Raw genomic sequence first — 21,843 nt, 5'->3', positions numbered from 1 at the left:
CCGAGTAGCCATTTCTGAAATACTGTTTGTAAATGTGATACGTGAGAGGTGAGGTACATCAAGAAGTATATACAACTGTTGTTACGTTTGTTCACTCAGTTTACTCAGTTACCATTGTTTTTCTATCGTCCGACTATTGCACTGCCTCTCACGGTTTATTCAATTGGGTATCCATCTATAATTCTGACAAATACTGTGCACACATAGCATAGGATATGTCAGATGTGTTGCAGCCTCGGTAATATTTTATCCCTGAAATCATGCCTACCACTTCACTTCCGTATTACTGCGCCTAAAGCAGCATTACCTCACGTCCCGATTGTAAGCAAGTGACCTGCATCGCTATCAGTCAGAGTGAGTGTTTTAATTACAGCAGTTATGGCTGCAAATTAATAGTCGTTAAAGGGTAGCCATCTGATGAGAGATGGGCTCGCTCTGTACCAAACAGAGTTGCGTCATTTCGAGAAAATTTCGCGCACCTGGGACGAAGCATTTCGTTTTCGCTGGCGGAGAAAGTTCAGACACGTAGCTAGCAGCTGCGGGACTGGTACGCAAAAACTGGTTTTGCCAAGTGGTGAGAGTGGCGTGAACACGCCGTGTTTCGCGTCGCCCGCCGCGAAAGTACGGGGCAACAGCGCCGATACGGCTTTGCATCCCTGAACAAAAGCCGGCTCCGTAATCAGATCAGTTCGCCCAGAGGTCACTCGTTCGGTTTTCAGAGGCCATCTATGATTTTATCTGTGTAGGTCTCGAACGGGTACGCTCACCCTCGGGCGGGCAGTTGAGAAGGTGGCTTACGTATAATGCAACTGGAGTTTTAGCCCCCCGACGTAGCTCCATATCGAGTGGCTTGGATCAGGCCGGAATCGACAAGCGATTCATTTATCCCTGGATGGATGGTATTTCTCATCTCAAGGCCACCACCACTGAAAAGGTGGCTTCGGATTGCAAGCGGCGCCTGGACAACAAACGTAATCAGAGAGATATTACAGCCCTCGACCGAGCATGATGATTGAGGTAGTGGAATCAACTTCGGGAAGAATTGAGTTCTATTACCAAACGCTTTCCAGGCGACACTGATTTCTTATAATTTCCTCGCAAGAAATAACTCTATAATGTCTTCATCAAGGGTACGGTAGGACATTTACCATTTCTTATAGAGCAAGCCCCGTCTCCATGTATATTGATTCCGTAGGGGATTTCACCTAAGGCTTTGAGGATCACTGTGGTCTGAGGGAGCATAGCTGCATCTAAAAGTTTGTGTCACTCAGGTTCGAGTCTGTACAGGAAATAAGGGTGGATTTTAAAAATGCAGTTACTAATGTGTGTGTGTGTGTGTGTGTGTGTGTGTGTGTGTGTGTGTGCGTGTGTGCGTGTGTGTGTGTGTGTGTGCGTGTGTGTGTGTGAGAGAGAGAGAGAGAGAGAGAGTGTTGGGGGAGGGGGAGGGGTGACTCGGAGAAAGTGAGAAAAAAGTAGACACAATGTGACGGAAAGGTAGAGAGAAAGTGAGGAAAAGGTAGGGAGAAAGTGAGGAAAAGGTAGAGAGAAAGTGAGGAAAAGGTAGAGAGAAAGTGAGGAAAAGGTAGAGAGAAAGTGAGGAAAAGGTAGAGGCCAAGTGGGGAACAGGGAGACAGGAAGTGAAGAAAGGAAGAAAAAGTAAAAGTGAGGAAGGGGTACAGAAATATAAAGTGAAGAAGACAAAAAGAGAGAAAGGAAGAAAGAGAGATCGAGAAATACAAACAGTGAAAGAGAAGAAGCGACAGACTGATACCGAACTGTCCTAACCCCTGGCACTGTACACTTCACACAAAATATGTTTGAAACTTCCTGGCAGATTAAAAGTGTGTGTCGGACCGAGACTCAAATCTGGACCTTTGTCTTTCGCAGGAAACTCTCAACACAGTTTCAAAATGCCAGGAAATTTCGTATCAGCGCACACTCACTGGAGAGTGAAAATTTCACTCTGAAAACATCCCCCAGGCTGTGGCTAAGCCATGTCTCCACAGTATCCTTTCTTTCAGGAGTGCTAGTTCTGCAAGGTTCGCAGGAGAGCTTCTGTGAAGTTTGGAAGGTAGGAGACGAGGTACTGTCTGAAGTAAATCTGTGTGGACGGGTCGTGAGTCGTGACTGGATAGCTCAGTCGCGCTGGCACGATAGCTCAGCGTATTCGGTCAGAGGGTTAGCTGCCCTCTGAAACAAAAAGACTGCCTGAATGGATCAACGATGAACTTGCACGGCTGTCATGGGACGTCCTCCCCGAACAAATGCAACTAATAATAGCGAACAAAATGAAAATAAGATTTTAAAAAAGTCATTAGAGCACTTGTTCGCGAGAGGCAAAGGCCCCGATGTCGAGTCTCGGTCTGGCATACAGCTTTCATCTGCCACGAAGTTTCAAATCAGCGCACACTCCGCTGCAGAGTGAAAATTTCATTCTGAAAATGTGTTTGATATTCCATCAGCTTTGGGGAATATCTGAGACTTATATTACTCTTGAAGAATCAAATTTGCCAAGATCGCTAGCAATTCTTTTCATTACTATGACCGGTTTCGGCAGATCTACACTACCGTCATCGGATCTTGTAACATTATTAGTTGCACATGCTTGTTACAATACCGAAAGTCACTCAGCGATGTTGCGCCAAATAAAGCGTGGCAGGGAACATTAGCATGTCACAAATAAAATAACACCCAAAACACACAACATGTTGTGCTGATGTCCCAGCATACACTACTCGCTTTACACGACAGCATCACTATTTTTCTTTCAGTATTGTAACCAGCGTGTGCAACTAATAATGCTACAAGATCCGATGACGACAGCGTAGATCTGTCGAAACCGGTCATAGTAATGAAAAGAATTGCTAGCGATCTCGGCAAACTTGATTCATCAAAAATAATCAAACAAAATACGATAAAATCATATTATAATGTAAATAGATGATGACCGGTTTCGGCTGGCTAGCAACTACCCACAAATCATGCTTGCACTGTAACTGATATCTAAGTACAGGTAACCACAAGCATAACCTGTAAAACAAAATGCTGAGCCACCGAAGTGACTGCTTAACTGAAAGCGACATTAGCATAAACAAAAAATCTTCTGTTTCTCATATCGTTATCATCATTATCCACTAAGGAACTGTATTTGTCCCTATCCTGTGAATATAGATGTGTTTTGGTCTATCGACGTGGTATAGCTACTTTTTGGAACGATGAGAACATGATAGCGCCGTTGAGAGTGATACTTTTGGAGCTTATATGCGTACGATAGCTTTTATCTACCATATGCTTTCTTATATGCTCACTGTTCACTCTGTTCCTTGACTTATTTAACTCCAGGTAATAAACATTTCATTTCTGATATATTTACTTCTTACCCATTATTTTGGTCGAGTCAAAAATGGTTCAAATGGCTCTAAGCACTATGGGACTTAACATCTGAGGTCATCAGTCCCCTAGACTTAGAACTACTTAAACCTAACTAACCTAAGGACATCACACACATCCATGCTTGAGGCAGCACTCGAACCTGCGACCGTAGCAGCAGCGCGGTTCCGGACTGAAGCGCCTAGAACGGCTCGGCCACAGCGGCCGGCACCAAGAGTCAAATTTCGCCGCCACATGGAGGAGTAAGTTTTGAAATGATGCTCTGAAATTTGACTCAAGCTTCTTTTCTCTTCTGCTTGTTTCATTTTAAGACTCCATCTGCTTTATTGTATTATTATGATACAATACGCGAATTTAGAAATGTGATACTCCTTGTAAACAAATGTGTTGATTCTTTAGTTTCTTTATTATTTGTTGATGTATTACCTCTCGAAAGTATTTCTTTTACACTTATTTTACCCCACACATTCAGAACACTGACAAAGAGGGTTAAAATCGCAGATTTCCACAAACATCACAGCTTCTTCACCCGCTCCGCCTCCTACTAAATTGACTGGAAGAAACTGTGAAATACGCCACAGACATCCTAACTGGAATATGGACGTTCTCCTTCACATTGCTCCACATTGTTGTTCTGTAAGCATTAAAATTTTCGAACTCATTTAGGAATGTGTCGTACTGCTTCTGCAAATGAACTGTTTCCCAGTTTTAAGCCAAAAAGGAATAAATATATGAAGATAACATACAGGCGAAATTAAAAGATTGTTCGCTACGGCATATGAGCAATTTTTCTGTGTTTGGAACGTTTACTGAACGGTTATGAAGTGTAAGAGGCCATACAACTTCAATTAAAAAATAAATTAACATTTTAATTCGGTTTTCAGATGGTGGTTCTTATCGTTTTGAAAGTTAGTTCAGTAGTGAAGTAAGTCGGTCGGTACCTTGTTGACAGAATATATCTAGAATTCGTCTGAGTTCAGAGACTCTAAGAGACATCTAGTGGTCAATTCCACATGTCATAGCGGTGACCAGATACTGTCGATCAGTGCCTTATCATTTTTTTTCTTCACTCAGTAGGGAAATGGAACAGGACAGCAACTAAATGTTATTGGTGAGACATACCCTCCACCACGCACAGAACAGTACAGATGTAGATGAGGAAGGAAAAGTAATATCGTGACAAAGGATGACAGAGACCAATACTGCATAGTGCAGTGAAATCACTAGGAGCAGCGAAGGGAAATTTGAAAGACGTGAACAGCACAGCTGATCACAGCGTCGACCAAGGAATTATCAAGTTAGACACACTTGTTTATAGTCGTCCGTCATGTTTAATGAGAACTTTCTTTCCGGAGTGTTGCTGACAGAGTGCAGAGATATCGTGGCGCCTCGTCTGCTGCTGAGCTCGGCGTTTGACGAACACGTGGTGAGGATCACGCCCCGCAGCCATTAACCCCACCCCACCACACCGCATTCCCTCTGCTTGTTGAACTCGAGCGTAAAGTGACTCAACTCGCCGCTTCACGAGCTGAAGATCTCCTTCGTTGTGGCCCGGCAGTGCGGCGCAGTAAATATGGCAAATGGGCAGGATTGGACCCCAGTTCCGGACCTACAATATTTCCGAAGCGGTTCAAAAGCTTGATAGTGGCGGTCCCCCCCCCCCCCCCCGCCCCCCCCCCCCCCGTCCGTCCTCACTAGCACACATCTTTCTGAAGACGTTGATCTATAAAACATCAGGAAATGAAAGGTATGTTATTTCGTCTTATATTTCACACATCATTCTTCTATCGTACGTCATTGTATTTCGCTCTGTGGAGTTCAAACATGTATGCTTCGTAATGGAAGCCATCAGACCTATATTCAGGACAGTGGAAATTAACTTTCTTGTGGTGCCTCTCCTGCTCCCAGTCGGCCAGTTTGACATCCTGCCCCACTTAAAAAAAAAATCAAAAATCAAATCGATCTGAGCGCTATGGGATTTAACTTCTGAGATCATCAGTCCTCTAGAACTTAAAACTACTTAAATCTAGCTAACTTAAGGACATCACACACATCCATGCCCGAGGCGGGATTCAAACCTGCGACCGTAGCGGTCGCGCGGTTCCAGACAAAATCCAACCCAATTAGTATTGGGTGGGATTATTTGTAACCGGGAGGGTAGGAACTCTTCAGAAAATTTACACTCTTTATTGCCTATTAGCTAATAACTTTCTCTTCTGAGTGGCTTAAAATTAAATATAGGAAACATAAGACCAGTAAAGACAAGAGACAAGCACGATAGTACACATTTCTCCAATCCTCAGGCCTCAGCATTTTTTTTCTCTTTAATCTTGCTACAGCTTGGCAAGGCGTCTTTCCTTTCTGCGGAAGACTCTTATCAAAGTTTGACAAACGTTTTGTTACATGAAAAATCAAAATGTTGTTCTCTAATACTGAAAAACCTGTTAATACGAATAGTACCCAAGACTAGCGTCGTTTCTTGATTTCAATGCGTCTTATTTTCATCTGTCTGCTCGATAAACAGAAACAGTCCTTTCTAACACTGCAGCAATTGTAACACAAGCAGATAAGCGAGCCTCTTTTGGCACAAGTGGTCATTTTTATCTACCACATTTACATAAATCACACTACAGAATATAATTCTAAAAGTACCAATATCAAATACCTATTAGGCCTACTACATGCAAAAACAACTGCAATTTAAAAAGTTTTATGTTAGGAATTAGTTTCACATTTCATTCATATGCTCCAGTTTCTCAATCACAGATTTTTATAAAATTTGGAATCGTCATATTCTTCCATATAATTTGTGTGATGTCCCCATTTCTACTCCTTCCTCATTCTAACAAATAATCTTTTCGTCAGTAATTCTGTAACTGTTCCTACCATTGTCAAAACTTATTAACCCTGCCAGAATCACCATTTTAGTTATCCCGCCTTTATTCTCCGGTTAGACGTTATTATATGTTCGTACAACGCATTTTCCACGCTATTCCGAGAATAGAACTTAAGCGGCTGCTAACCGGGAATCGTACAACTGGCCTTCAGTAGTGCAGCCATCTGGCAAAAATTTTCTGTCAAAATTTCATTTTCTTGGATACACCGAGAAAATATGTAATCTTTATAACTTGTTATTCCTGATAGTCGTTTATTTCCACTCTGATAGTGTGAATCTAGAGGATTCCGCTAATAGTGATAACAACGCTGATCATATCGGACAACCAGTCAACAACATAAACAGCGATTGGGATTCACCTGTTCGGGTTTATTCGGCTCAGCTCGTGTAGCCCCTTCCCCTTTTGTCTGCGGTAAAGTTTTTATCTCTACATGCATGGGGATTCTTCTGGCAGAGACATCAAGTAGACTATGCACGCATTCAAAAATCGGCTTATGATTCGTTCAGAATGCGACTTAGAATGTTTTCAGAAATTTTCGAAAACCAACATAGATGCGTTTCAAACTCATATGAATAATCGATAGACAAAAGTGCGCTGGATACTAAGTCCTTTGTGAAACAAGGTTTTTTTTCTTCTTCTTCTTCTTCAAGAATATGAATTTGGTGCTTCCTGAAATTCCCGCCCAAGTCAGATACCCCGGTTTGCCCTTCCCTAGATCCGGACCTGTGGAACACTGGGCTATTAGTCGGAAAAATGGCGGTTCCAATCGCATCCGCAAGTCCAGCTTTGGTTTTTCCGTGGCTTCCCCTAAATCGCTTATGCAGGCTTCGTTTCAAATAAATGTGGCCGATTTCTTTTCCCAATCTGACTTTGTGCACCTTCGACAACGACCTACTCTCGACGGGACGTCACACCCAGATATTCCGTCAGTTGGAAGAGAGGGGTCAACACATTCGAGACTGGGCTCGGTCAGCCTGAATGGGGCAGCACATTTTTCTAAAATCGTAGCTTTGTAAGAGAGTATGGAATAAACGTGTATGATATTTCATTTGAAATGATAAAACCTGGTTTATCTTATCTTTAAAATCTTATGAAGTATTAGAATTACCAGACAATTCAATATTTCACTGAATCGTCTTTTATTTCAAAGAAAAATTTTTACCCGTCGTTCTTACACATAATTTGCCTGACTTGTATGTTTTGAAGCATTCCGGCGTAAAAAAGGTACATCACACTTTGGACCCCACCACGATGTTCCTTTTCTGCAGTTTTCTCCCTTCTGGCTCTGCCAACGGAACACGCTTTGGATGTGTTGGGTGCGGTTATTTATTATTCTTTTAACTATCAAATTTGTTTTACGAATGTTCATTTAGACGATACAATACTTTATTTATTGCTTACCGGAGCAACGAGCCGTACATAGATGTGGATCAAAATCAGTATCATCAACTTACTCCTCTAAATCGGAATTGCCGATTTCTTCTTCCAGGGCATTGAAAAAAACGCTATCATCGAAATTCTCGATGTCAAAACAACGAAGGGCGCAAGCAGTGAGCCAACGAAGATACATGTAGCAGACGAAAGCAGTATGGGACTTAGCGCAAAGCGCCAGTCGAAATGGCCGAGCGGTTCTAGGCGCTACAGTGTGGAACCGCGCGACCGCTACGGTCGCAGGTTCGAATTCTGCCTCGGGCATGGATGTGTGTGCTGTTCTTGGGTTAGTTAGGTTTAAGTAGTTCTAAGTTCTAGGGGACTGATGACCTCAGAAGTTAAGTCCCATAGTGCTCAGAGCCTTAGCGCAAAGCAAAAACATACTGACAGAAAAAAATCACAACACAAAAAACTAATATGGAGTAACGAAATTTTGGAAATACATTTCTCTAAATAACATATTTAAGTTTTAACACTGCAAGACTACAGGTTAATGGAAGCGCGAGACAAGCCATTGCAAACGTGAACTGCTGGTTCATTAATAACCGGTGTAGCCGCCAGAACGTTGAATGCAAGCACGTAAACGTGCGTGCACTGTGTTCTTCAGGAGCTGGATGTTAGTTTGTGGGATATAGTTCCATGCCTGTTGCACTTGGTTGCTCGATACAGGGACGGTTAATGCTGTTTGTGGATGACGCTGGAGTTGTCGTCCCATGATGTCCCATATGTGCTCGATTGCAGACAGATCTGGTGATCGAGCAGGCCAAGGCAACATATCAACACTGTGTAGAGCACGTTGGATTGCAACAGCGGCATGTAGTCGAGTGTTATCTTATTGGAAAACGCCGTCCTGGAATGCTGTTCATGAATGGCTGCACAGGGGGTCGACTCACCAGATTGACGTACCAGTTTGGATTCAGGGTGCCTGGGATGACCATGGGAGTGTTGCTACTCTCATACGAAATCCCACCCCAGACCATAACTACAGGTGTACGTTCAGTGTGTCTTGGTTGCAGACGGGTTGGATGTAGGTCCTCAACTGGCTTTTTTCTAACCAACACACGGCCGTCACTGGCACCAAGGGAGATCCGTCTTTAATCAGTAAACACAACAAACCTCCTCCCTACTCTACAGTGAGCTCTCGCTGGACACCACAGAAGTCGCAAATGGCGGTGGTTTGGGATCAGTGAAATGCACATTTCAGGTCGCCTGGTTCGCAACTGTCCTTGAAGTAACCGATCTGCAACAGTTCGTTGTGTCACTGTGGTACCAACTGTTGTTGAAACTGAAACTTCCTGGCGGATTAAAACTGTGTGCCCGACCGAGACTCGAACTCGGGACCTTTGCCTTTCGCGGGCAAGTGCTCTACCAACTGAGCTACCGAAGCACGACTCACGCCCGGTACTCACAGCTTTACTTCTGCCAGTATCTCGTTTCCCACCTTCCAAAGTTTACAGAAGCTCTCCTGCGAACCTTGCAGAACTAGCACTCCTCAGTTGGTAGAGCACTTGCCCGCGAAAGGCGAAGGTCCCGAGTTCGAGTCTCGGTCGGGCACACAGTTTTAATCTGCCAGGAAGTTTCATATCAGCGCACACTCCGCTGTAGAGTGAAAATCTCATTCTGGAAACATCCCCCAGGCTGTGGCTAAGCCATGTCTCCGCAATATCCTTTCTTTCAGGAGTGCTAGTTCTGCAAGGTTCGCAGGAGAGCTTCTGTAAAGTTTGGAAGGTGGGAAACGAGATACTGGCAGAAGTAAAGCTGTGAGTACCGGGCGTGAGTCGTGCTTCGGTAGCGCAGTTGGTAGAGCACTTGCCCGCGAAAGGCAAAGGTCCCGAGTTCGAGTCTCGGTCGGGCACACAGTTTTAATCTGCCAGGAAGTTTCATATCAGCACACACTCCGCTGCAGCGTGAAAATCTCATTCTGTTGTTGAAACTGTTGTTCAGATTGCTGCTGCTGATGCAAAACGATGCGCCAGAACCTTATGCCGAACACGATGGTTTTCCCCGTCGGTAGTGCCACGTGGGCTCCTAGAGCCTGGTTTTCTTGCGACAGTACATTCCCGTGTCTACCGCAGCAATCATGTATAGTGGCTACATTCCTGCCAGACCTTGTTGCATTATCGCAGAAGGAACATCGAGCTTCTCGTAGCCCTGTTACACGACCTCGTTTAAACTCAGTGAGGTGCTGACAGTGGCGTCTTTGTCGCCTTAACGGCATTCTTGACTAACATTGTAAGTAGTTTGTTTATGTGTTTATTGTTGGCAGCGCGATAGACTGCATTAATAACTCTGACAGCGCTGCGCGCACTCTCTAAGAGACTCTGTGGCTGGTCGCACTAGCAGTTGGAAGTTAAGCCAGCGGTGATGGAAGCTGGACGTGAAGAGACAGCAGTGATGGAAGTTAGATGTGAGTAGTTAGTAGTGATTGAGGTTAGAGGTTAATAATTAAGTGTTGGAGGTTTTTAGTATTAGCGCGAGCGGACGGTCTGAATGTACATCCGTCATTGAGATTTACTACTGATGATTATATAATTTTTGAACTGGTTGTCACATTCTTGAGGTAAATACATTGTTTGCTCTGCAACAAAATCTTCCCTTTGCTAACCACACGCGGATGGTACGCGGGAAGAAATACTGTCGACTCTCAATCAACACAAACTTCTCTGATTTGAACGTCGTGGTCATTACGCGAGATTTATGCTGGGGAAGCAATAGCTTTGTTGAATCGTTTTAGGAATTTTGTAATATAGGTTCCACGCGATGCACAATGCCATCCTTATAACACTCCCCCACTACAATTTCTTGAACATTCTTGTGTCAGTGACTAATCACGCAGTATCTATTTGAATATGAAATGTGTTAAATGCATTCAAAAGAAATGAATATATTAGTTAGGATGAAGATGCAGTGACATGAAATACCAGTGAGAACTGCTGAGATACACCTAATATAAAAACGTAGCTACAGTTGGAAATTTGTACTGCACTGGGAGCCGAGCCTCGATGTACCACTCATTGTGTAAATAATTAGGCTACCCGAGCACAACCACAGTTCTGACTCTGACTTTCGCTTTTACTGATTTATATGTATTATTTGATCTGATGGATATGGACTGACGGCTTGAAATGAAGTTTGTGTTGGGAAGGTAATTGGACTGGGGTAGTCCGGGCATCTGTGGTAGCCACAAGGCTACTGCAGTGTAGTGATCAGCACATGTGCCTGGTAATACGTCCTTCCTGAGGACACTCATTTCCCTGCCACCAAAAATCATGCGATTGTGTGGTTCAAGGGGTAGATAATCAACTAGCTGTATATTGATAATGATAAATCGCGGCTTGACTTCTGGCAGAACTTGCAAGCCGTCCACAATGAAAGCGAGCACGGAGCGCGCAAACGCGCCTTCTTTGCCAATTACCTTCGCGCGATCTTTACGTTACCCCCGCTCAGCTGGATGGTGCAACAGGCGGTCTTTAAGAGCTCGTGGAGCATTGTTAGGATCAAAATGAGACAATGAAAATATTCACCGAAATACACTCCTGGAAATGGAAAAAAGAACACATTGACGCCGGTGTGTCAGACCCACCATACTTGCTCCGGACACTGCGAGAGGGCTGTACAAGCAATGATCACACGCACGGCACAGCGGACACACCAGGAACCGCGGTGTTGGCCGTCGAATGGCGCTAGCTGCGCATTTGTGCACCGCCGCCGTCAGTGTCAGCCAGTTTGCCGTGGCATACGGAGCTCCATCGCAGTCCTTAACACTGGTAGCATGCCGCGACAGCGTGGACGTGAACCGTATGTGCAGTTGACGGACTTTGAGCGAGGGCGTATAGTGGGCATGCGGGAGGCCGGGTGGACGTACCGCCGAATTGCTCAACACGTGGGGCGTGAGGTCTCCACAGTACATCGATGTTGTCGCCAGTGGTCGGCGGAAGGTGCACGTGCCCGTCGACCTGGGACCGGACCGCAGCGACGCACGGATGCACGCCAAGACCGTAGGATCCTACGCAGTACCGTAGGGGACCGCACCGCCACTTCCCAGCAAATTAGGGACACTGTTGCTCCTGGGGTATCGGCGAGGACCATTCGCAACCGTCTCCATGAAGCTGGGCTACGGTCCCGCACACCGTTAGGCCGTCTTCCGCTCACGCCCCAACATCGTGCAGCCCGCCTCCAGTGGTGTCGCGACAGGCGTGAATGGAGGGACGAATGGAGACGTGTCGTCTTCAGCGATGAGAGTCGCTTCTGCCTTGGTGCCAATGATGGTCGTATGCGTGTTTGGCGCCGTGCAGGTGAGCGCCACAATCAGGACTGCATACGACCGAGGCACACAGGGCCAACACCCGGCATCATGGTGTGGGGAGCGATCTCCTACACTGGCCGTACACCACTGGTGATCGTCGAGGGGACACTGAATAGTGCACGGTACATCCAAACCGTCATCGAACCCATCGTTCTACCATTCCTAGACCGGCAAGGGAACTTGCTGTTCCAACAGGACAACGCACGTCCGTATGTATCCCGTGCCACCCAACGTGCTCTAGAAGGTGTAAGTCAACTACCCTGGCCAGCAAGATCTCCGGATCTGTCCCCCATTGAGCATGTTTGGGACTGGATAAAGCGTCGTCTCACGCGGTCTGCACGTCCATCACGAACGCTGGTCCAACTGAGGCGCCAGGTGGAAATGGCATGGCAAGCCGTTCCACAGGACTACATCCAGCATCTCTACGATCGTCTCCATGGGAGAATAGCTGCCTGCATTGCTGCGAAAGGTGGATATACACTGTACTAGTGCCGACATTGTGCATGCTCTGTTGCCTGTGTCTATGTGCCTGTGGTTCTGTCAGTGTGATCATGTGATGTATCTGACCCCAGGAATGTGTCAATAAAGTTTCCCCTTCCTGGGACAATGAATTCACGGTGTTCTTATTTCAATTTCCAGGAGTGTATCTGGTATTAAATTGAAAATTATGAAATAAAGAAAGATGTCGTCTCATATGATTCGTAAATACACTCAAAATCATAGAAAAAGCAAGACAAGCGAAATATCGCGTGGAAAGGAGTCCCAATGGCCTAAAAAGTGCAGCTCCGAGCACATCCTATAGCTATGCCAAGGTCGACAAGAAAATGAAAAAACGGCGTAAGGCGACTACGTAGCTGGCCCATCGAACATACAGCGGCCAGCGACGGTTCGAAATTCTACGGATCTTGTGCAGGCGTCATTAAAAGGCAAAAGGTATAAACCATTGTATTAAAGAGATTGATAATTAAATTACATATTAATTCGAAACCGTTTTTATGATTTTATCTCGACGTCATTACGGAAAGTCGACGGCGACGACCCAAGCTACGTAAATATAAATGTTTTCTTCGACTTTTCTGTATCTTTTCCGTCAATACAACTCATTGAGAGTATCAATCCAAGGAAAAATGCTCAAGATCTGGTCGGAAGTGTGTTTTTGTGATGATATATTTTACATTACTGGCTATTAAAGTTGCTAGACAAAGACGAAATGCAGATGATAAACGGGTATTCATTGGACAAATATATTATACTAGAACTGACATGTGATCACATTTTCATGCAATTTGGGTGCATAGATCCTGAGAAATCAGTAACCAGAACAACCACCTCTGGCCATAATAACGGCCTAGATACGCCCGGGCATTGAGTCAAACAGAGCTTGGATGGCATGTGCAGGTATAGCTGCTCAGTTTCTCGGCCAACATTGACCAGACGATTTCAATTGGTGAGAGATCTGGAGAATGTGCTGGCCAGGGCAGCAGTCTTTTTCTGTATCCAGAAAGGCCCGTACAGGACCTGCAACATGCGGTCGTGCATTATCCTGCTGAAATGTAGGGTTTCACAGGGATCGAATGAAGGGTAGAGCCACGGGTCGTAACACATCAGAAATGTAACGCCCACTGTTCAAAGTGCCGTCAATGCGAACAAGAGGTGACCGAGACGTGTAATCAATGGCACCCCATACCATCACGCCGGGTGATACGTCAGTGTGGCGATAACGAATACACGCTTCGAATGTGCCTTCACCGCGATGTGGCCAAACACGGATGCGACCATCATGATGCTGTAAACAGAACCTGGATTCATCCGAAAAAATGACGTTTTGCCATTCGTGCACCCAGGTTCGTCGTTGAGTACACCATCGTAGGCGCTCCTGTCTGTGACGCAGCATCAAGGGTAACCGCAACCATGGTCTCCGAGCTGATAGTCCATGCTGCTGCAAACGTCGTCGAAGTGTTCGTGCAGATGGTTGTTGTCTAGCAAACGTCCCCATCTGTTGACTCAGGTATCGAGTCGTGGCTGCACGACCCGTTACAGCCATGCGGATAAGATGCCTGTCATCTCGACTGCCGTTGGGATCCAGCACGGCGTTCCGTATTACCCTCCTGAACCCACCGATTCCATATTCTGCTAACAGTCATTGGATCTCGACCAACGCGAGCAGCATTGTCGCGATACTATAAACCGCAATCGCGATAGGCTACAATCCGACCTTTATCAAAGTCGGAAACGTGATGGTACGCATTTCTCCTCCATACACGAGGCATCACAACAACGTTTCACCAGACGACGCCGGTGAACTGCTGTTTGTGTATGAGAAATCGGTTGGAAACTTTCCTCATGTCAGCACGTTGTAGGTGTCGCCACCGGCGCCAACCTTGTGTGAATGCTCTGAAAAGCTAATCATTTGCATATCACAGCATCTTCTTCTTGACTTCGCGTGTGTAGCACGTCATCTTCGTGGTATAGCATTTTCAATGGCCAGTAGTGTATGAGCGAATTGACATTATTGTGTGGTCCTTCGTAAAGGCCAGATCCTATTCCCTGGTCCCATTCTTGTCGAAAAAGGTTTGTGCTCCGTCTCTAGAGGCTTCTTCGTCAGATTCTGCTCTAGTGTATCAAATCCACATCAGGTCGCACTATCGCAGGGCACTGAATTAATACGAAGCTTGGCGGTGAGAATGATAACCAGTGTATTTGACTGGAGTATGCATTAGTAGCGAAGTAAACAGATACTTTGTCCTTCAACTCGCTTGTCCACCACCCTAGTTGTAGTTTCTGGCCAGGCAATGTACCCGAACACTTATGGCCACATTGTCGACGGCACATTAAATCTAGTACGTACTCGGTAGTTATAATTAAAGTGTAACCACTTAAAGAGGTCCAGCGTGCTCTGTAAATATCGTACGACAGCGAAACTTGATAGACATTCTAATCCGTTAATACAGAACCCCTTTATGCTGGAAACAAAGTAGTTCAAAATTTTGCCACCAGGGGCAAAGCTCTCGCTCTGAATGCGAAAAAGGCGGACACAAATGATTAGATATGTAATGGGGAAGGAGCGGGACATGGGCAGAAAATATCAAACGAGTGAGAAAGGAATAATATTGATTTCATTATTGATCGCCGCTTCCATAACTTGTACAATATGAACACTGAGACGTCGACGAGATGCTGTACAACGTCAGATTTGCACCTGATGGCCGAAATTGCAACTAATTTTTTTCAGCGTAAACCGGTTCCGGAGTAACGCATTAGCAAATCTACCAAGTTTCGCTGCCATACGATAATTACAGCCCACACTGGACCTCCTTGAGCAACTGCACTGTAATTGTGACCACCCGGCACAAGAAACTATAATGTTGTAATAACTTGTTCCAAGCGACATCTGTACTAGTACTTCTCTGAAACAGAAAGTTACGTAGTCTCTGTGAATGAGCTGATTTACAAGGCAAATAATTATTTACCGTGAATTATTCATGAATGCGTCCGATTTTTTTCTTAGAAATATTATTATGATACAAACGAAAAGCAATGAGCGACAAGAATGAGACATGTACACTGCAAGACACTTTTGTAGGGGGCAGTGACAAAAGTAAGATATAAGATGTAGTGGGGAAAGGTTCGAAGAAGAGATTACTTTTAAAAGGAAAGCCGGCCGCGGTGGTCTAGCGGTTCTAGGCGCTTAGTCCGGGACCGCGCGACTGCTACGGTCGCAGGTTCGAATCCTGCCTCGGGCATGGATGTGTGTGATGTCCTTAGGTTAGTTAGGTTTAAGTCGTTCTAAGTTCTAGGGGGCTGATGACCACAGATGTTAAGTCCCATAGTGTTCAGAGCCATTTAAAAGGAAGTGGAAAGCAACTCGAAAACAGGTCAGGCAATCAGGTGGTTGAGTATAATGCAGCCAAACGAGTATTTCCAGTGCTGCAAACTGAATGAGCCCAGACTGGAAGCACAAATGCTTTGAATAGAAATGCAGCAAATTTGAAAGTACTTCAACCACACCTTAACGGGAGTCCTGAAAGGCCTTGGCTGATATATTTCTCGTTTTCCTTGTTACATAACGAAGTCTGTAACTAATATCTACAGTCTAAGCATATGTAGCCGTTTAGTATTTTAATACGTTTGTTTAGCATACTGTCGCGAGTTAATGACATTTTATTTTATTTTAATCATTTACTCATTAGCATTGTTTCCTACTGCGGAGATTTTCAACCACTGTTCGAAATGCTTTTCAACAACGTTACCAATTCTTCTCTAAGGATTCTATTCACGTTACTTTTTTGTCCTTCCATGTTGTTAAATGTATGTTTCCCTATTTTTGTGATTAATAGGGCCCACCTATAAAATGCAATTACCCTGAAATGGCAGAAGTCATGAGACAGCGGTAGGCATATATAAAAATGATGGTAGTTCGCGTACACAATGTGTAAAAGGACAGATCATTGGCGGAGTTGTCATTTGTACTCGGGTGATTCATGTGAAAAGGTTTCGGATGTGATTGTGGCCGCACGAAGGGAATCGACAGATTTTAAAGACGGAATGGCAGTTCGAGCTAGACGCATGGGATATTCCATTTCGGAAATCGTTTGGGAATTCAATATTCCGCAATCCACAGTGTCATGAAAGTGCCGAGAGCACCAAATCTGAGGCATTATTGCTCACCACGGACAACGCAATGACCCAGCGACTTCGCTTAGCGATCGAGAACAGCGGCATTTCTGTAGAGTTGTCAGTGCTAACAGACAAGCAGCACTGCATGAAATAACCACAGAAATCAAAGCAGGATGTACGATGAACGTTCCCCGTTAGAACAGTGCGGAGTAATTTGGCGTTAATGGGCTATGGCGGCATACGACCGACACGTGTGTGCCTTTGCCAACCGCACGACGCTGCCTGCAGCGCCTCTCTTGGGCTTGTGACGATATCTGTTGGACCCTAGACGACTAGAAAACCAAGACTTGATCGGATGTATCCCGATTTCAGTTGGTAAGAGCTGATGGTAGGAACAGAGAGTAGCGCAGACCTCACGAAGCCACGCACCCAAGTTGTCAACCAGGCGCTATACAAGCTGGTTTTAATATTTCTAAAATTTAAAGAACCTCTCTCACACCGGCCTGATTTAGCTTCACTGATCAGGATAGTAAAAACATGCGTATATTAAGGAAATTTTAATTGACAAAGCAGGCTTATCACATTCACACAGTTCAATACTGTTCTGTCCTGATTAAATTAAGCTTAACTTAAATTCCATAAGGCAGTGAAGCAATTTCGAAGTCTCGGTCCGACGAAAATTGTGAGTCGATCTCCTGGAAACATTTGTAATAATTATTAACTTTCGGTGACCACATGGGGAAGACCGGAGATCTGCTGGTAAGACCGTGTTAGCCTATTTATTAGAAGTAACTGGATATCTTGAGCATTCAAAACGGCAGGTTCGTCCAGTGTAAATCAGACGTTCCCCACTGATCCCGTGCAACACAGTGTAGTAAGCAGACACTGTCAATAATAATAATAATCCGTTAAATAATACGCGAACACACTTTAGTTTAGTTCATGTATTAAATTCCTTCTCATACAGAATCTCATCAAGATGGCGACTCGCTCAACAATACGTACATATATACCTCCTTCTTTTACGACTAATCGGCCAGAAGTTTTTATTCTTTTCATAAGAGAAAACACAGATAGCAGAGAAGCTATTCCATGGAGTAAATGGACGCTCCAAGGAATAATTGGGCTTGAAACTACTTTGCATTGATAATCGGTAAGATAAGAAGAGATATTTCGAGATATGTACTGAGTTATATAATTTCTAAAATTTCTGAAAATATCGTGGAGAGACCGCTGCAAGAGACATTACATGGTGATGGCTCAATAATGGTGTGGACTGTGTTTACGTGGAATGGACTGGGCTCTCTGGTCCAGCTGAACCGATCGTTGAATGGAAATGGTTCTGTTCAGCTACTTGGGGACCGTTTGCAGTCATGCATGGACTTCATGTTCCCAAACAACAATGTCCTGCCACTGGGCCACAGTTGTTCGCAATTGGTTTGAAGAACCGATCGTTGAATGGAAATGGTTCTGTTCGGCTACTTGGGGACCGTTTGCAGCCATGCATGGACTTCATGTTCCCAAACAACAATGTCCTGCCACTGGGCCACAGTTGTTCGCAATTGGTTTGAAGAACGTTCTGCACAGTTCGGGCGAATGATTTAGTCACCAAGATCGCCCGACATGACTCCCATTGTACATTTATGGGACATAATCGAGAGGTCAGTTCTTGCACAAAATCCTGCACCGGCAACACTTTCGCAATTATGGGCGGCTACAGAGGCAGCAGTGTTCAAAATTCTGCAGGAGACTTCCAAAGGCTTGTTGAATCCACGCCACTTCGAGTTGTACTACGCCGGGCAAAATGAGTTCCGGCACGATATTAGGACGTATCCCACGACTTCTGTCGTCTGTATTTACACAAAAAAAAGAAAAGTTTAGGGTTTAAGGGCCCGTCGACAACGAGGTAATTAGAGACGGAACACGAGCTCTGATTGGGGGAGGGGGAGGAAGGAAACCAGCCACGCGCTTTCAAAGGAACTATTCCGTATTCACCTTAAGCGATTTAGGAAAATCGCGGAAAAACAAAATCTGGACGGTCCAACGAGTATCTAAACCCCCTGTTCTTCCGAATAGTATTCTTCTGTCTTACCACTGATACATCATGCGTTGTTTTTATGCAGACATGTTTCCCTGCAGTTGAGGCATCCTCAGTGGGGGTTTATTTGCTTTATCTTCAGAATACATTTCTTTTTTCTTTGATTATTTAACAATTTCAACCACTGGTCTACGTCGAATGCAGCATTTAACTTCTTTGGTGGGCCCGTTTTGAGCCTTATGAGATAAGTATTAACGCACCCTTTTTATTTTGGTGATATGTAAGTGTCGGCCATTTGCTTTTTTAGCTCAATTCGAAAAACAGTTCAGTGTAATATGTTAGTTGTTCATTGTCTTCTGTAGCTGTAAAAGCGTTCTTTTACGTATCCTCACGTTCGTTCTGTTTATCGCTGCTATTCGTCTCAACGAGCATAAAGAACTTGTTTTATCTGCAGTTTATATCGTAAAAAAAACTGTGGAGCATACACACTATCCCTCTCGCCCCTTCGCGTGGTCATTTGTTTCTGAGCATTGTTTGTGATGGTTGCTCTGAGTGCTTAATCGGCTCTTCTACTTGTATTCACATAGCAAGCTGTTAGTGGTCCAAAAGTGAATTTCTTTCTATTTACTGTTTCCTAAGCACAACAGTGAGTTCGATTAATGTAAATTAAATTAATGAATAAGAAGCTTTCTGTACTACTTATGTTAATAGTCAAATATACTTCAAATTAAAAAAGAAAGTGAGCATTTTTGTCGTCTTTGCTGTAATTTTTTAATTAAAAATACGTAAATAGAATTGCACTTCCGATACAGCCTATACACACTTTTACGTGACTGCGCTGTAGTTGTGACTGTAGACAACACAGGGGGCAACAAAAGGGTATGAGTAGAAACATTCATGTGCTTTTATCGGAACTAGTCGTAATAATAATGTTTTTGCTTACATTAGTTTATTTGTGAAGCTTCTGGATCAAAGGTGCTCTTCACCAGGCATCAAAGGCATTCAAGACTCTTAAATGTTACTAAAATGAAGAAAACGTTATGTACTATGTATCTCTCTACGTGATTTTTCAGTTGCGAAGACTACAGGAACAGCTTCGCTTGTATATTTTTAAAAGGGAATGGTTAGCATTACATATGGTCTGCTGTGGCAAGAAATAACTTAAATTGAACAGGTAGTAAGTACAGTGATGGCAGGGAGACTGCAGCTCGAGACATGTAAGCAAATCAGCCGTCTATTGCCGAAAACTGAGATGGATGCATTCGGACTGATGTTCTACGTATGGTTTATCTAGACTCTGGAGGAGACCGAGACATGTTCTAAGCTTACGCCACCATTCATTGAATTCTTTCAGTAAAAATGCATCACAAGTTTTTCTCAGCATATATTTATTCTGAGGAGTTAGAATTTGGTGACAAAATCAAAATTTCTTTCACGTGTAATATATTTCTGCACAGTCTTCATCCCGTTCTATGGCCTTACGACGGTGTTGTGTAGGAGCATACATTCCCTGCTGATAAAGGCTCTTGTTCTTGTAGCCTTGTTTTCACAGCATGATATATGCTATTTCATCTCAGAAATATGTCCCACGTAGTGAATTCTCAAGTGGCGCAAACTGGTGGAAGTGCGAAGGCGCCAAGTCTGGACTATTGGTGGATCACCCAGTAATGTCCAGTCCAGCTTGGCAATGTGTTCCCAGGTTCCGAGACTTGTGTGTGGGCCTGTAGACTATTGTGCTGTACCAAGATTTCGTTTGGATTATTTGCAGACGAAACACATCTAAAACACTTCTTGAGGTCGTTCAGCGTCTTCAAATACGCCTCTGAATTAATGGTTGACCCTTTTCGCCTCAAATCTACGTGAATGATACAATCGCTGTCCCAACAGACTGTCATCATGACGTTATCAGCAGAAGTGGCTGTTTTGAATTTCTTCTTTGTTGCTGATTGCTGTTGGTACCTTTTAGTTTCTCGCTCGAAGTGATGCAGCCAGGTTTCGTCGCCTGTAATGATCCGTAATAGGCTTCTCGACTGACTTTCAAACTGCTCCAACAGTTTAGATCAAATGGTTTTTCTTTGAATCTTGTGGTTTGTTGTGAGCATTCGTGGACCACATCTTGTCACAATCAGTGCAAACGCACTCACCAATGGATCTAGAGGCAATTGTCAAGTTGTGATGCGCCGGTCTGCATGAATTATGGCATCCACACGATTGACCATGCCCGCAGCAGTTTCTGTGGCATAACATTCCGAACGTGGTCTATCATAGAACTTAGGTCCTGCATTTCTTGAAGCCTTAACTCTCTTTATCTATCGCCCAGCAATATTGCTATCAATGTCACACATTATCATACATTACACACAACCGTTTGTGGATGTGACCATTTCTTTTTCCACAACCAAGAATTCTGCTACAGCACGCTGCTTGCAACGAGAGTCGTGCTTATAAGCCATTTCCATTGTTCACTACAGCTCTGCGCCCGGTCCCCGTCACACACACACACACACACACACACACACACAGCGCGCGCTCGCTTGTCATTGCCCTACGGCCTCGACGGCTGCAGAAAGCGCTTCGGGCTCGGCCTTTCCCTGACCCAGAACTTCTGGCAGTGGGCGGAACTGCACCATTCACTCCCACTCACCCTGCAGCGACATTTACGGAGGGATATTCAGCAGAAGGAGTACTGCACTCCTATCAAATGATACGGTGTAAAATACCGGTTACCCTGACCACTGCTTTTCCTGAGCAACGGGATACCAATTTCACTATCCTTCCACGCCTGTTGCACTGCCTAAAAGCTTTAATTTTCTACAGGTTTCTCCCCATATGTCCCAAATCCATGGACTGCCTAACAGTGTACTGTTATGTCAGTAACTCAGAGATTTGTTTTCTGAATATTAACCTCTACTGCTTCGAGTTTAGCACTCTTGCTGCTGAAATACTCTACCGTGCGAACCAGTGAAGCGGTTAAGAATTTACATTTTCATTCTGCCGGAGCTGTTTAGAATAATCGTAGAGTATCATTATTTCAATTCAAAAGTTTTATAAATCATTTAAGGCTTTTTCTGGGATGGTCCACTTTCCGTCTGGAGCTGTTCAGTTAAAATAAAGCAGTCTTCTCAAGTGAACTTCTACCGAAGGGGAGTTGGAATATAACCATC

At 44.4% G+C, this 21,843-nt stretch overlaps 1 protein-coding gene across 1 annotated transcript in view; it reads right to left on the bottom strand.

Moving 5' to 3' along the window:
- Positions 1 to 21,843, bottom strand: part of LOC124802712 (ATP-binding cassette subfamily G member 4-like) — a 338,917-nt gene that overhangs the window by 250,246 nt on the left and 66,828 nt on the right. The gene's annotated exons all lie outside the window — the stretch shown is intronic.

This window comes from Schistocerca piceifrons, chromosome 6 (assembly GCF_021461385.2).
Source record: "Schistocerca piceifrons isolate TAMUIC-IGC-003096 chromosome 6, iqSchPice1.1, whole genome shotgun sequence".
NCBI lineage: Eukaryota > Metazoa > Arthropoda > Insecta > Orthoptera > Acrididae > Schistocerca > Schistocerca piceifrons.
The sequence above is the reverse complement of the archived record's forward strand: the minus strand, read 5'-3'. Positions and strand labels throughout refer to the sequence as shown.